The sequence below is a fragment of the Sinohyriopsis cumingii genome, chromosome 14 (assembly GCF_028554795.1).
Source record: "Sinohyriopsis cumingii isolate HCF-2022 chromosome 14, ASM2855479v2, whole genome shotgun sequence".
Lineage (NCBI taxonomy): Eukaryota > Metazoa > Mollusca > Bivalvia > Unionida > Unionidae > Sinohyriopsis > Sinohyriopsis cumingii.
Window position 1 is genome coordinate 5890308 of NC_142974.1, and position 12409 is coordinate 5902716.

Genomic DNA, 12409 nt, shown 5'->3' on the forward strand with positions numbered 1-12409 from the left:
CTAATTTAAACACTTATCTTAAGACTCACATGAATAAAACGTATGTATGAAATTATGACACCGTACCTTTTCCTTTTGCCTTGAGGTTCGAGTTTCTTTTTTCCCCTTTAGCAGAATCGGTTCCTTACACCACTAGTTACGTTTCTCTCATAGAATATCAACTACACGTCCCTAGGCAATCTTTACATGGGTATTCGCCACCCCCCACCCCCGAGTCAAGACCTTTCGTACCGCGTAAAAACGGGACTGATTTTTCGGTGTAAGACATTTGTAAAACAAGAGACTTCGCCTGGGAAACACCACAAAAAGTTAACTTACCTCGTCAGAATTCAGATTTGTCTAACCTCCATTATTAACTCACGCCCCTCCACGTTTGGGAAATTTTACATTTTCCGGCTTTCTTTAACACAACGCTCTCTGGAAAGTTTTAGCTTAAGGAAAATATTTTAGCAAGTACAAAAGCTGGTTTTGCAACATTTAAACTATTGGCTATTTCTATAAGTAAAATCCATTCTCCACCCTTGTCCATATCGTTAGACATGTTGCATATTCAACCCGGTGCAGAATCACATACTTCAACGTGAAATGTCTATGTACACCAATGACATGTGCAAAATACACTCTAGTATGGGGTACAATGATATATACAAAATTCATGCTGTTACAAGCAACAACAACAAATTCGTTCCAGGTGTTTGTACCCTGCAAAACAATAGCACGTTTTACAAACGCGACGATTACAATCATATATAATTAATGTTACATCACTCGCGTGACATTTTATTAACTTCTGAGAATATCAATTAAAACAGAAGCATGTGACATTATATTAAATCCCCCCCCCCAAAAAAAAGAAGAAAATTTAGTGTTGCTAATTAAGCGATCTAAAAGGGTTCCATCATCAAAGCTAATTTCACAGGTCGATAAAACATTACATTCAAGTTCGTCTAAAAATGGTATACCTTTGAAAATGTATCCCTTCACACACTGAAATGACAGAATACAAAATCAAGCAAGATTCATCATATGAAATATATGGGAACATCAAACTTATGCCAGTCATGCGCACTGAACTACAAATTCTGTGCTTATGAAGCTGCGGTTAGGATTTAATCATCCTATGTATGTATAGAGAGAGAGAGAGAGAGAGAGAGAGAGAGAGAGAGAGAGAGAGAGAGATATTGTTGTTGTTGTTGTTGTTGTTGTTGTAGGGTTTAACGCCATTTTTCAGCACACGATAGGCTATACATGGCGGCCAGTATTAATGGTGGAGGAAGAACCCAGGAAAACCTCGGAAAGAACAACCGACCCACGAGAAGCTACTGGCAAGCTTTCTCACATACCCACATTGGACGAATGCAAGACTCTAACCCACGCAGACAGAGGTGAGATGGCAGTGATACGTAACGGAGAGCGCTTTAGACCAGTCGGCCACTCGGGGCCCTAAATAAAGAATACAAATCAAATGGCGAATAAGAATCCTTTCAAGTGCATTGCATCCAGCAAGGGATCACGTGTGTCAGGGATTGCATTTATCTTAAGCAATCCCTGACACATGTGATCCCTTGCTGGATCCAGTGCACTTGAAAGGGATGTTACTCGCTATATTCGAGAAAGCTTGCCAGTAGCTTCTCGTGGGTCGGTGGTTATTTCCGACCTGGCGCTCTTTTCACTACTCTCTGTTATGAAGAAATAAATCCAGATTAGATACTGCCGTTAAATTTTGTTGATATAATTTAAATTGAAATGGAATTGCCGCTATTTGTTTTGATTAAATTTGTTATTTTTCTTGTCAAAGGGGGCTCGTATTGCATTATTACTTCCCAATATTCGTGCTCAGTTCTCTGTTTAAATTCTATCTTTCCACTCACACCGGGCTGTGATATCGAGGGAGGTCATCCTCTAGATAACACCAGCCAAATCCAATTAACCACCACCCCTCTTACTAAGAGGGCGACCTTGCAATATATATATATATATATATATATACACACACACACATATATATATATATACACACACACACATATATATATATATATACACACACACACATATATATATATATATATATATATATATATATATATATATATATATATATATATATATATATATATATATATATATATATATATATATATATATATATATATATATATATATATATATATATATATATATATATATATATATATATATATGACTTACATCGAGCTTTAAAGAGATACGGAAAAATATCTAGCAGCAAAGATAATAACATTGACAGCACTGAAACACAAATGTTGACAACAAACTGGTTTATAGATACAAATAGTGCCTAAGGGGGGTAAATCTTGCTAGATTAAATATAAAGAATTATTATTTAAAAGCAAATCAGATCAAAACAGAAAGCAAACAAGCAAACAAACAAAAACATACAGCTGATGCCTACAAAAGGCGAGACACATGGCATCACAATAAGCATGCTTGATGACATGTACCATATAAGAAAGAAACAAAACAAAAACAAAACAAATACAAAACACAAACAAATAACAACAACAAACAAACAAAGCACAAAAAAGCACCATCCCACCCCCAAAAAGCCTCGCCTGTCTGAGAATGAGATACGATGTTTCGAGCCAATGCTCTTAAAGAAAGTATCAAAAAAGAGTGAAGACAACAAGCTTTGTAAAATTTAACAAATAACTTATTTCCCTAGATTACAACGTGAAAAATGAGAAACAAGGATCTTACGGTTTTACGAATTAAATCCAAAAATAATCCAAGAATTACAAAACACACGTCCTATCAATTAAAAATTCTAAGTGAATCTCAGTTCATATCCAGATGAAATTTAAGATGGAAGGCGATGTCGTCAGAAATAGTCAGCGTTGTACTGATGCGTCAATAGTCTCTTGTTGAATCACAGAAAATAGTATTCCAGTTTTGAATTCCGTATAAAATCCAGTGGATGTCTTTGTCCAAGAATTATATTAGAGCACTTTTGAATTTCCAGAGAAAATAATCACTTGAATTTAATAATTTGAAGAAAATAAATTTCAGCCCAAATTGATCACAACATAATGGAACATAACGTGTCAGATGTTAAAGCACTACTGATAGAGGTTTTGTCAGAACATCGGTTATACATCTAATTAAGAGCAAAACAGATTCCCGGATGAGGGTCAAAATTTCATCCTTCTGGAAAAAATGGAAGTTTGTTTACCAACAGACACATGCTTAATGATATGACCTTGACTCATCTCACTGATTCTTACTCCGAGAAAGATAATATAAAAAATAAAAAAGTCACTGATTTTCGAACTAGGTCAGCAACTAGATATAATGCTTTTATTATTAGTTGTTTACATCGAAAATAAAAACAAAAAACAAAAAAACAAATTAAAACATCAATTCTGGACAACGCCAAATACAGTAAAGAATGTTATATTTAAAGCATGTAATAGAATAAAACAAGTTAAAACAAACAAGCAATTAAATTAAATATACATAACAGTATATAGTCCTTTCAGGTTCTGTATTCTTAATTAGATTTTGCTTGGTTTGGTTCGACATACAAAGATAACTTATTATGAATCCATTCAAAACAGTCGATACGCTGTTTCAGTCTAAACTTCTAATAGGCGTGAAGCTATGTACTCAGATGCCTTTGAAATACGATACTTCATTCAAACCAGACTGTTTATGTTGTTGACACCTGACACCTGATTAATCACCCATCAAACCGAAAAAAAGCATTTGACTGATCGTCCATCAGTGTCAGAAGCGAGAGAAGTAAGTGAGGCTGTTTTGACAGGCTTGCACAGTAAATTATTGTCAGTAGGTACATCATCATCTTAGTTGTGTTGCATGTCTGTATCCCCTTTAACGTGACCTGTTTTTATTTTGTTGTCTCATTTGTTGACCTTCCTAATTAAGTTATGATAATAGCCAGATATATTAATAATAATAATAATAATAATACTATTATTATTATTATTATTATTATTATTATTATTATTATTATTATTATTATTATTATTATTTCAGAAGCAAAGCAAAACATCAAAACTCGCTTATCCGGAGCAAGCCTCTTAACCTACAGTTCTGTGCAACTGCTGACCATTCAAATGTATTAGATCTTTCACACCTTACTCGACCTGGACACAAAATAATATGGTTACGTAATCACTGCTCATGTATAGCACTCATAAAAGTACTATCTCTAGTCCAACAGGACAGTTTGTAAATGCTCCCTTTGGTTATGTGCAACACAAGAGTAACTGCCCTTTCTAGCCGGGATACAAATCATATTGTCTTCGGGCTATATTTACACAAATTCATATGCCGTGACCTATACAGGCTGCACAATTAATACTAATACATTTCTTTGAGAATTTAATTATTTCTTTTTAATTAATTTAGTTACTTTGTGTCCCATAATTTTAATTTGAAGTACTAAAAATTTCCATAATTTAGTCTGTTGTTTAAATTGGGTAAAAGTAAATTAATCAGGTGTAAGTAATCTAAAATCAAACGTTTGCCTCCCAATGTTTATTTGTCCTTAAAGTTAGTATTAATTTTCCTATAAGGAATATTTTGAGGTTCTTCAGAAATGTAAGCTAAGAATGGGATCCTTTGTAAAAGTTAATTTTTTATCCCTGACGCATTTATTTCGTCCTAATTTGTATATACAGCTTTCACGATAATATCATATGGACTCCCGAAATTGACACCCTCCTCTATTTAAAGAAAGAGAAAGCAATAACGTTGTTATCAATCTTTTTCCAGGAATAAAGTCAGGAACCTCCATGCACGAAAAAACTTAACCATACTGATGTATATAAACCAGAAGGACTAAACGTAGTAATTTCGCATAAACATCGTGTAACGAACACATATAATTTACTAATTGTATACAACGATATGTAATACGACTCACATCATGTGGGAGGCATCTTGCGTCATTAATTTACCTATGCCATTCACTCTAAACGCCAGATAATCCAAACAGCAATATTTACAAATCTGAATATATATATATATATATATATATATATATATATATATATATATATATATATATATATATATCCAAACTTGCTAGGTGTCATTTTAGTTCAAGGGTTTAACGATTCTTTCTATCAATCCAACATGGCATACACGCGAACATTACTGAACTCTGCCCAAGTATTCATCTGCATATGTTTTTCAGTGATAACATTTTAATTTGTAATCTGATAGAAAAGTGATAGTGACAGCATTCAATCAGGGCGATTAAATCTGAACCTGTCGAAAATCACCATTTTATTAGAACGCCAATCGGCGTCTCTGAATAGATAACAATTTTGAATACTTTGTACATTTTAACTGGCACTGTTCTCTTACACTACGAATGAAAAGTTATCTCTGTAAAACATGTACAAAGAAAAATGTTTATGAGCAGAGTTTACATTTACCAGTCTGTAACTGAAACCAATATTCATAATTGGGATAATTTTTAATCTGCTTGATTCAGGGACGGATAAATTTACCGAGTTAGGAAACAAATTGCAACGGTATGTAATATTCAGGGTATGTTCATATCAACATGAAGGTGTCTAATGATGTCCAAGATGACTAAGATGAGAAAATTAATGTTGAGTCTAGGGAGGCACGGTAGCCCTGATGGTAGTAAACCAAGGCTAGCTGGTTCGATACCCACTCGACTACCTTTGAGTCTTTTGGGGGAAGACAATTAGCTCCCACTTCCTTAGTGTAATATGTATTAACGTGCTCTTGAAACCACAAAAAGACCCCCGAAAAAACGAAGAACAAACAAATCATGTTCCATATGCAGTCAATTAGTCTTTTGGTAATATCCTTATGTCATCATCGTTCTTCTCCTGCAAAATTAAATAACTGGGTAAATTTAAGTGGAGCATATTCCTGAAATTAGAAGTTGCATTAGGAATACAATTCCTCAAATTATCCAACATAATAACTTGACTGAACTTTCTCAATGAGCTAGTCAACTTCATATTTGTTTACAGTTACCTTTTTTGGATAACAACATCTTTAAAGGGACCAAAATTAATTGCGGATAAGTGATTAACCTTCAGAAAGAAACACAATTTTTCTTTATTTTCTTTTGAACGTGATGTTATTACTCTCTACTAGCGTACGGTTACCTAACACTACTTGAAATCTTTTAAATTATTGACATTAAAGTCTGAAATGAACCGATATCGTAACATAAAATAGGTAAACTGTATAAATTACAGTTACACATCGTGCATAACTTTTGCTCAAAGTCAGTTACAAATGTTAATGTAAAATACAACTGCCATTTTCCATGATTAATTTCTTTTAGGATATACTACATTAATTCGTGAAATTTATATACACATTGATTTAATTTTTGACTGACCAATTCCTCAGTTTCTGACCGATAAGGGGAAATATATATTTATTTATTTTAGCGATAATGGTGGCCGAGCAATGCTTCCGGGATTTTGATTATCATCACGTTCAATGTATCTGGTGAACACTGACATGCAAAAACTTGAAATGTATCTGTGTTTTACGGTCCACCCGTCCTCATGTTTGTCTCAAGTATCAATATCGCTTGCGCTATATCAGTGTTGTCCATCCCGCGGCCCGGTTTTAAATGGCCCACGAGAGCTCGAGCAGCTATATAGTCGTTGCTTTTCAGTTTTCTGCTGCGGCCCTCGGCTTCGAGAAAAACATTTTTCAATGGCTCATGGTGTCAAAAAGGTTGGACAGCACTGCGCTGTATATTTCACTTCGGTGACCGATAAAGAACTGTTTACAATCCATCTACTTGGAGAACGCGCCTACATGGTCTAAAAGTAGCATCCAGTCTCGGTATTCTCCCCTGCGCAATCGGTATTCGGGAACACACCACACATTTTCGTCACTGATCAAAAAAAAAAAAAGAACACCCATCCACCCAAAAAATATTTTAAAAAAATATCAAACCCCAAAACAAACTATTAAAAAAATCTCAAATTTAAAAAAATTGCAAGAAAACAAAACTTTAAAAAACAAGAACAAAGACACACCAAATTGAAACGATAATCACCAATAAGTGTTCCGACTACTTCTCGCCCATTCTGTTTTCATTTGGAGTTTACTAGAGCTTTCCTTTAACATTTACATGAATATATTTAGAGGATAGCTTTAATATATTGCATGAGTGTTTCGCATGCGTTAAAATTACAAAGGATATAAATGGCCTTATGGAAATACCACCTGCACCGTTTAAATGAACAGTTAAATGTTTTTGAAAATCGCAGTAATTGCATACATGAGAGGTCATGACGGTAGAAAATACACTGAATTAATAAATTCATGGAAAACAATTATTTTATATTTAATATTAACAAGGGTTGAAGAGCCCGACTTAAGCACGCTAGCAGTATCTTTTGAATTAATGTCATACTCAATTTTCAGTTAACGCCATTCTAAGTCAGCTTCTGCGCCTTTCCCCCGTTTCATCATCTTATGACGATGTTGTTGTTTTCGTTATCTTAATAGAGTGCAGGTCTGTATCAGACTGTAACCTTCCAAAGCGCCATCGCAGGGATGTCCACTTCATTGTTTACCTATGTAGATGGTTTAACTTTGAAGGTAAATATTATTTTTTTCATTTAAGTTCTATTTCCAATGCATCCCCGAAGGCCTAAATGGATCAAATGTTGTAATTATTCTTTCTTTTTTCTTATCGTTTATTTCTTTGTCTTGGGTCCTATAAATCAATTTTGTAATAAATTGTGCAGAAAACACGATGCCAAGCTAGTGGATCCTTCCAGCAATTTAAAATCCGAGAGGTAAACAATCTAAATAGTCGTAAGAATGCGACCAAATCAACTTACAGTATATATATATATATATATATATATATATATATATATATATATATATATATATATATATATATATATATATATATATATATATATATATATATATATATATAATTTTGTCAAGAGCAGCACAAACAATGGCAGCTATGTCAAAGCTAAGACCCATCTGGAGAGAGAAGAATATCTGTCTGAAAACTAAAATCAGACTATTGCGAGCTCTAGTCATCTCAGTCTTTTTGTACTCATGTGAGGCATGGACCCTGACAGCAGAACTACAACGAAGAATCCAGGCACTAGAAATGCGATGCTACAGAACCATCCTTGGCATCTCTTACATGGACTACATCACAAATGAAGAAGTGCGTAACACCATCAGGCGCAAGGTAGTCCAATATGAGGACATCCTCACCACCGTCAAAAAGAGAGAGCTGAAATGGTATGGCCATGTCACTAGAGCCAACAGTCTATCCACAACAGTCCTGCAGGACAGCGTCCAGGGTGGCAGCAGGAGAGGTAGAGAGAGAAATAAGTGGACTGACAACATCACAGAATGAATCAGGAAAAGTTTTGCGGTGACACAGGCACTGACACATGGTCGAGCCAAGTGGAGGGAACTGGTCAGATGTTCAACAGCACAGTGCCTCGACGACAACACTAGGTCATGAGACTGGTGATGAACATATATATATATATATATATATATATATATATATATATATATATATATATATATATATATATATATATATATATATATATATACACACACACACACACACACACACACACACACACACACAAAACCCCATAGACTTAAACAAAAACAAAAGAACAAACATACTACTGTAAATGTAGACCAGGTGCTGCAAGGAGTGTTTACGATGAGTAAATTGAAGATACTGTATAGTTTGTTATAACTTTGTTTTGTTCCATTTAAATCTGGTTATAAATACAACGCCGATATATAAACAAAACAACATTCTATAAAATGAGCTTTGCATGTGACGTACGTAGGTAAACGACAGTGCAGAAAAAATGACGCAGAAGGAGAACATCTCTGTTTCTAAGCAAAAGAGCATGCTGTAAAATCATTGCGCCCGTAGAGTACTCTAACAAAAACTTATCCTTCAATTTTAAGGTGGTTTCTATGTTTTAATGATGGTGGCGAATCCATGGAAGATGGCCAACGTTTTAGAAGACCACAATTTGCGACTGGCGAGTGGACTGTTCTGGTGGTCAGTTGATGCAAAAGCTCGATGCACTGTGGAAGATATGACTTTTATCACGAGAATTGATTGATCGCTTGTGTTGAACATTTTGACGAATCCAGGTTTGAGCAAGATGGTCCCGCATTTGTTGACAGCTGATAAAAACATATTCGGGGTGATGTTGTCAGACAGGTACTCGTCGGATATGATACGAATTACTAAAGACGATTGAGTGCGATTGTCAGGATGAAAAATGGATTTTCTTCTCTTTAAAAATTTTCTTCTCTTTTAAAAAAAAGTATAAAACAGATTCAAGAGAGATTTGGATTGGAAATAACCAAAAAATACATACCAATTGATGTTGTCAGATTATCAAGAGAGTTTATATACCTTTGTTTTCAATGGAAAAAAGACTGATCGTCCATGTACCTGTGCCTGACTCTGATGGTGTCACTGAACAGTTTAATGTATTAAAGTTTTGTCAGAGGTTGTTGAACATTATTGAACAACCCTGCGCATTGGAATTAGATTTATCCATCTGCTCGACGAAAACATACCGGCGCAGAAATCAGCTGTGGTCACTGACTTATTGAATGGGCTCAACGTCCAAAATTTGTCACATCCTCCATACAACCCTGATTTAACTCCACTTTATATTTGGCTTAATTCCTTTATCTTGGATTCCCTGAATGGCCGACGATTTGAAACTCACCATGCTGTCGGAAGTATAGTTTTCCACTGTATAAATAATGTACCCAAAAGTGAAAACAAGACTGCGTTTATTAACTAATTGGATAGACAGGCGGAGAAAGTGTGTAGAACTCCTGCGGAGTATATAACGGGATTTTACTGATTCACTAACAAAGAACTTTGTTGTATAGTGCAGAACTTTTTCAATGCCTATCCTATTTTATACTTTTTTTGCAACAACAACGTCTCCCATCTTATTGTATTTACCATTGATGGCTAAGATTTTGACGTAAGGTTTTCTGGGGATAAAGCCAATTGCTGAACTTGGCTACCTGCTCTAATTTCACATATTAGCTACCTGACCTAATTATCATACTTGCTAACAGCCCTAATTATCATACTAGCTACCTGGCCGATTTATCATACTTGTTGCTGGCCTAATTATCATACAAGCTAACTGCTTTAATCATCATACTTGTTACCTGGCATAATTATCATACTTGCTACCAACTCTAATGATCATACTGGCTAGCTGGCCTAATTATCATACTAGCTACCTGCTCTAATTACCATTCTGGCTACCTGGCCTAATTATCATACTTGCTACCAGCTTCAATTATCATACTTGCTACCTGGCCTAATTATCATACTTGTTGCTGGCCTAATTATCATACAAGCTACCTGCTCTAATTATCATACTGGCTACCTGACCTAATTATCATACTTGCTACCTGCTCTAATTATCAAAGAAACAAGGTAACTAGATATAATATAAAGGTGAATCACTTAATGAAGATTTGTTTCACACTTTCCATCTGCTGAGAAAACCATTTCCATAATAGCTCCACTATGACCCTTCAACACTGCAAAATTTTCAAAATTCTCCATAAACATTCCAAAAATCTACAAAAGAAGCAAAAGAAGTCCGGTTAAAATGTCTTAAGTTTGAAATAACATTGATTAATATTTATTGCCTCAACTGCCAAAGCAAAAGAGACATGGGAAATAACTCTAGATATGTCAGTACAGTCTCATGTGGTGTTGTAACAGTGTAAGTAGTTTTGGGGCAATCTACAAAAACATACATGTTATTATTGGTCTCCAAGGATATACGTTTCTACATCTGCAGGGAAGACAATTCATTTAAATGAAACATTATTCCTTGTTTGGACCAATTATGCCAAAATGTATAATAAATCTGGACAATAAGAGAATACAAGAAAATAAACGTACATGGAAATAAGTGTAAACTGACATTTTGAGTACTTATAATACAAATGTATTTATTTACTAACTTTAAAACCTATACATAAAGTATAGTTGGTAATAGTTTGTTTATAAAACCAGTCCTTTCAATCCGTTTACCTACCATATATGCTCATCTAGAAGTTGAGATCAAATGCAAACTACACAGACCCTGATCTCCCAATGTGCAATGTACCATAATATCAGCATATATACTGTTTGTTCTACTTCAAACAAACTACACAGACCCTGATCTCCCATTGTGCAATGCAACAGACTATCAGCATCTATACTGTTTGTTGTACTTCAAACAAACTACACAGACCCAGATGTGCCACATTATGCAATGGCAGATAAAGGTTTATGCAATTTACATTTGTCAGAAACTACAGTAATTATGAATATGCATTGTTGATATCTATCCTATCTCTAAAGAGCAAATATGGACAATTTTACTAAAAGTTATAATTGAACCTTCATAACTTTTGTACTCCCTTGTTCCTTTAAAATTCTGTTACATAATTTAATTTAGCATTATGGTGTTAACCTCACTTAAGCTGGAACAGACACTGCCGCCTTCTTGACAGATGCACTTAACTGATACAGCTCTGGATCAATGAGGAGCTTGTTTAAAATGAGATAATAGTGTTAGACCATGACAATACAGTAAAATATAGAGTGATTTTTTGGAAACTTAATAAAATTAAATACCTCTTTCACAAAAATAATGAAATCATTTGTACAATATATATCCTCGCACTCTCCTACTTTGTCACACCATTCTCCAGAACCTATCCTTTGGATACAGTTCTAGGGGTAAGAATAGACGAAGGGTGGAGTTTATGTTGAATATTCAAATTCTTTTTTTCTTTATCTTTTATGCTCAGTAAGTGTATATATTCATCAGGAAGGGATCTCAATAACCTACTGTAAACGTTACCCACGGTCCACATTGTAGAAACCTTACGCAAAGTCCCATCTTCTTGCAAGAGGTGTGGGTTGGCGGATTGTACCTACTTTCAAGGTGTCCGCTTAATTTGGATTTTCGTTATCTAGAGGTTGACCGCCCTCGATATTATTGCCCAGTTCGAGTAAATATAAATATAAGTGGTGAAACTTATAGTTGGAATAGATAGAGATCTGAGCAGATATATAGAACAAACCAACACGAGAACTCGTACATGTAAATAAGCATTTTATTCAATTACATAAAACAACTGTGAGAATTCAGTACATCAGGAATATACTCTGCTTTTAGATATAAAATTTTCACCGGATTACAGAAAAAACCCCAACAAATATATTGAAATAAAGTAGCCGAGCTGTTTACTGAGAGATTTAGTTCATCATATGATAGAGTGAACGATCGAAGTCAATGCCTTGTACAATTGCATAACCTGATTCTTCGTTCAC